We start from the raw sequence: 5,879 nt of genomic DNA on the forward strand, positions 1-5,879 counted from the left end.
CTTATGATCAATAGCTAAGTTACCTTAGCAAACAAAATTGATTTTGCATTCTTCTTTTGCCAAATCGTGTGATTTGGTCTAAGATATTTAGAAACTTGTGATTTGGTTAGGTAAAGCTCATTCTTTTGATGAAACATAGGATCCAATTTGTTAGAAAACGTGTTGTTTTATAAACATATTTTGGCCAATATTATGAATGCATTGCTTGTGTTTTTTTTGAAAGTTAAGTGAAATTTTCAAATTCTTGTTGCAATATGACTTTGTTACTTTTTGCAACTCAAATTTGAATCACTTAATTTCTTGAGAATGTGCATGTGTTGCTATTGACTTTGGGTGAAGGTGAATGCATGAAATAAGAACGGAAACTACATGAAACATTCATCCTTCTCTCTCTCATAATCTCTCAAGATTCATTCATATGAAACATTCATTCTTCACTCTTTCATATCTCTCAAAGTCTATTCATTGCAATTACATGTCATACAATCTACACATAAAGCTTGATTTTAATTAAAATATAGGACTTTCTCTAAATGTACTCATCTTATTATTAAGCACTTGAATTAGAGATATAGTCCATATGCTTGAAACTTAACAAAATGATGAAGAATGATGCCAAAATCAGTTTTTAAACTAGATGGGAGACATGGATGACATCCATCGTTCTCTCAAAATAAAAAAAAAAAATCAGATTTTGGGCTGATTTAAATAACTGAAAATTGTAGAAATTGATTCCAGGAGAGAGACTCGTTTTTTAAATAGAGATGAAAAGTCTTTCAAACCTATTCAAAATTCAGATTTCATACAAATAGAATCATCAACTTCTTTGGACGATTTTAGGATATTGCTCTCCCTTTTAGGGGAATAAAAAAATGAAAATTTTCAGCATTTTAGAAGAGAATTAATCTCACGCAAATCTGAAAATTTATAAATGAGATCAACAACCCATAAAAAGTGTTTTAGGATGTCGACGGGATAGTTTTAGAATTTTTTTTCCTCAAAGCATAACAACTTTGTAGCTGAAAATTGACATTTCAATTATGTAAACTTTGACATTCTTAAGCCAATTCCTATAAAGCATGGTTTGATTTCAACAACTTACATACACCCTACATATGGATTGCTGAAATTAAGCAAATTTTAAAATAAAATAAAAATAATTTCATAGTCATATACTACAAAAATCAACAAAATGATTCTTTTTCTTAAAAACCAGTTTGGAAAGTATCCCAACCTGATTTCTAAGGAGAAAAATGATTTTTAACAAGAGATTGCACGCGTGTGTGTGTGTGTGTATATATATATATATATATATATATATATATATATATATATATATATATATATATATATATATGTATCCTACTCTTCAAAATAAAATTTAATCAAGGGACCGCATAACTCATGAATCATGATGATTCATGATTGGGTTCTTTTACGTAGGAAGATTGAAAACTAGTTTCTAATCTCTTCTACCACCATTGATCATTTAAATAGGAAGACATTGATCAAAATGACTTAAAATGAGAAGGAAAAGAAGACAATGTTCAAGCTAGTTTGTCCATAATTTCGCCATGTAAAGGTGGATCACATTCATGAGAATGCATCCATCCTTAAAAGGCTTTTTCGTCATATATGTTGCAGCAAAATCACTCTCTCGTCATAGGATTCTGTCATGGTGGGGAGTTCAAAATGGTTTTAAGCTGATTGTTTTGAAAAGAACGTGGCCTTGGGGTCCTTTTCAAAATTTAATACATTGGTTCATCTTTTAGAAAAACCGACTTATGCATGCATTATGCATTAACATGTACATTTAATTGTAGTTTTCTCCTAGCTGGACATCATTCCCAACTATAAAATAAATGAAAATAAGCTCTTCCTATGAATTGCTGAAATTAAAATGAACCAACAAGAAGCTAAAGTAGATGAGAAATGAGTTAAAATCACCTACCTTGCAGTCGGTCTTCATAATTGATCTTCTTCTTCACTTATTTTCTAAATCAAGCAATCATAAGCAAGAATCCAAGCTTGGATTCGAACTTAGCAAAGCAAGAAGAAGAAAAATGACTTGCTGGTGGCAGTGAGAAAGAGAAAGCTTCTCTCCACGAAAATCCTAAGGGTTCACTTAAGCACCCTAATTTAGCAAACTCGATAGAGACAATAGGAGAAATGAAGAAGAGAATGAGAGAGAGGGGGAAGAAGGCTTGGACGAATCTTCTTTCTCCTCCTTGGCTTCTCCCTCCTAGCTCCTTGGCTGCAGCAACTTGATGAAGACCTTCAAAATTCGTCCCTCCCCCCCGTCCTTTGTTGCCAATAGAAGGTTTATATAGAGGAGAAGAATGGTTCAACCACCTTCTTTAATTTGCCTTGAAAGATTAATCAAGGCTCAAGGAGCTGAAAAATGAATTAAATGAGTTTTTAATGACTCTAATTAGTCATTCTTATCTCATTTATACAAGCTAGGTGGGCTGGGCTAGGTGTGGTCAACCTTGGTTCAGACCTAGCTGACCAACATTGACCAAAATTTTGGATGAAAATGCCCTTACGCAGGGTTTTGCCTTGGTTTATCCTATTTGATTTTTTCTTAGTTTGAAATTGAGCTTGTTAGGTTAAAGCCTAGTTACTAAGCTCTAAATGTTATTGAATTATGACAATTCAATTAAAATTTGAATAAAATTTGAAAATTCTATCAAATTTGGTTCGAAAAGGGCATTTTCACCTAAAACTTGATCGAAGATGCATTTCAATTTAATCAAACTTTGGTATGAAATATTGAATTTTAATTTGATATTTGATTTATACATTTGACAAATCCAAATGTATATTTACCTTTCATAAACCAATTTAGGCTTTGTAATCTCAATTCGCTCATAAAAGGACAAAATTGTCTAGATGGGTCAAATTTAACCAATTGACCAAAGTCAAAGTTCATTTGCGAGTAGTTTGACTTTGTTTGAGGTAATTTGATAAATTTGAGCTAAAAAAGCTCTTAATTGAGCTGAATTATACTTCAACTAAGTCTATTTTTGTCCACTAGTTGGATCATGTGACAGACCTATCTTTTGGCCAAGCTGAGCACGTGTTGACTGAGCTTAACTGAGATTGACACCATATTTGGGTGCACTAGGGTCAAACCTATTTGAATTAAGTGGGTTTGACCAGCCTAGTTATTGCTTTTTAGATATTGACCCCTCTTTAAAGAGGACCTAGTTAAGGAAGGGAGAGAGACATAAGTGTCTCTCTTTTCTTTGGTTTCTAGTTATGATATCATTCATTTCTCCTTGAAATGATTTTTTTTTCATTTAATTGAGAGAAAATATTTTTGAAAAAGTAGGGTGTGTGACTTCTTGGGGGGCTCTTGACCACATGGGCTAGGTGGGGCCCACATGTGGGTCCCACATAGCATTTTAGACTAAATTACATCTAATTCTCGGATTTAAGTCAAAATTTGAATTTTGCAATTGGATTTGTAATTGGATTTGGATGTCAAATCCTAATTTGGACATAGTTCGGACTTGTAATCCTGCATTGGGATTCATGTCGCGAGTTAAATTCATGATTTGAATCTAAATTGTTCTTTAGATTTGAAATTGGCTTTGCAATTGCATTTTACATACTTCTTTTGTAAAATATTGACATTGCTTCAATTCTGATGTGAAAAAATTTGGAGTGTTAACAGGTGGATAAGGTGGATAAGATGTATAAAATTAAAAAATACATTATTATGTTTATCTAAACATCCTTCAATAAAAAATTTGTGGTGCCATAAGTGTAAGTAGCATTACCAATGTTCTTTATCTCTAGACCAACATAGTTTCCAATCTTAACTTATTCACCACTACAAGAAGCATGTGAGGAGGTCATATTGTTAACGTCGGTAGCAATGTGTGGGGTTATATGGAGTCTAGGTGCCACCCACTAGCATCCATAGATGACATAGTAGACATAAGAGTCTTAGGGTAAGCGAATGTTTCTCCCCTTCTGAATGCAACAACTCTTGTACTTTAATGCACCATGTCTCTTTGCATAAATGCTTGACACATAGTTTTGTAGTTTGCAGCTATATGACCATGGCTCCACAAGCAAAAAGGTCAGCAACTTGGTTCATATCACTGTCAGTCTATTGAATATGAGCTGGATGAACAAGTAACATAGCAACAAGGTCTTCAAGGTTAATAGGCTCAACCCTAGTGTCCAATGTTATCCACAAGGATCCATACTTGGCAATAGGAAGACTAACCAGAATAAAAGAGATCAAACCATCTTTGTCTACTAGTTTAGATGGTAGAGCAAACTAATGGGCAATATTCTTTACCCTACAAAAGTATTCATTGATCCGTTTGGTTCCCTTTTTATGGTTTTAAATGTGTCATTTCATTTGTTGTATTCTTGCTCTTGACTAAGCGTAATAAATCTTCTTCAACAACATTCATATCAAGAAAGAAGCTGTTAGGTCACAACTTATCTGTGTATATTATTGGGTAAGGACGATAAGATCCAGCTTAACAGAAACTGATACATAAGATTTCATTCATCATAAGCTAAACTTCTAATTCTAACATTGTTTTGACAAACATTAGATCCATCAATATATCCCATAACATTGTAGCCCTTTAACAATTGGATGAATTGAGGTTCCCACAAAAAAAATTATTTGTGTCTAGTTTGACAAGAAAGTATTAAAGGTTTGTGGGTGCTAGTAAAACAAGTAGAGCCTGGCCTGCAACAGTGTCATGACACTGCATACTATTATGATCTTGAGAGTTGTTGGACTCTTCTTCATTGTTGTCATAGACATTTCTTTCTACCCTGAAGCCAAGCATAGACCAGGAACTAGATGTAGCCAAAATGGACTATTATTATAAAAGGGTACAAGGAGAAGAAGAAGAATGATGCACAATGATATATGTGGTTCAACTCTCTTAGGATCACTTCCATGTTCCTCAATGTTTCTCTCTCTCTTGTTATTTCTTAATGAAAAGAGAGGTTCCATTGATAAAAGCAATATCGTTACACACCAATCTTTTCTCCTTAATCTTAAAAGAGTTGCAAATTTTTACAGCATGATTTTAGGATTTTCCTCAAGCAAATCTTTAACTGCTCAATTACTTTCTTTATCTTGAGCTTCTTTGTCATCCAGTCGATATCCAAAAGAAGATCAAGATCTAACTACTTTAATACATAGCAGCCATATTTGCTTCTGCTAAAGAGTGCAAACCAATTACCCCTTCTAGGTAAGGCCTACACAACTACTTCCAAGCAAGTGGAGCCTTTTATTCTTTGGCCAATCATTTCAAAGAAAATTTGTCATCATCCTCTCTATGTCCTTTAGAATATCAACAATAATTGGTAAGGTGGAAATCCAATATTCAACCATTTGGGAAACCACTTCTTTTAATTTAATAGGTACATTTTGTCAGCATAAAAAAGGAGGTTACTTTTACAACCTGTAAATAGTTTAGTAATTTTTCGGTGGAGAAATTCGTATTGAATTGCTATTAACTTTCTTAAGTATAAAAGCATACCTAACTAGTTTCTGTGCAAGTCAGTACGATTCCAACTCTAAATCTCTTGATGACATCTTGAAGCTGTCTCCATTAAAGAACATGACATTAGATTTACATTCATTATCTAGAAGACCATAAAACGCTCTTTGAAGGCCTCTCTAATGGAACAAATAGAGTATTTTGATGTATTGGAAAAATACAACAATATCATGTGCATAAATGATGGAAATCAGGGCCTTAGTATCATGGGAGATGGAAGAAGGAATGTATCTAGACTTTCACATAATCTCGATAGTCTGTGATGAAAATTTTCTATAGCAATGATAAAAGGATATGGGGAGATGAGGTTGCCATGTTAATAACCCTTAAGTC

This window comes from Nymphaea colorata, chromosome 7 (assembly GCF_008831285.2).
Source record: "Nymphaea colorata isolate Beijing-Zhang1983 chromosome 7, ASM883128v2, whole genome shotgun sequence".
In the NCBI taxonomy this organism is placed as follows: Eukaryota; Viridiplantae; Streptophyta; class Magnoliopsida; order Nymphaeales; family Nymphaeaceae; genus Nymphaea; species Nymphaea colorata.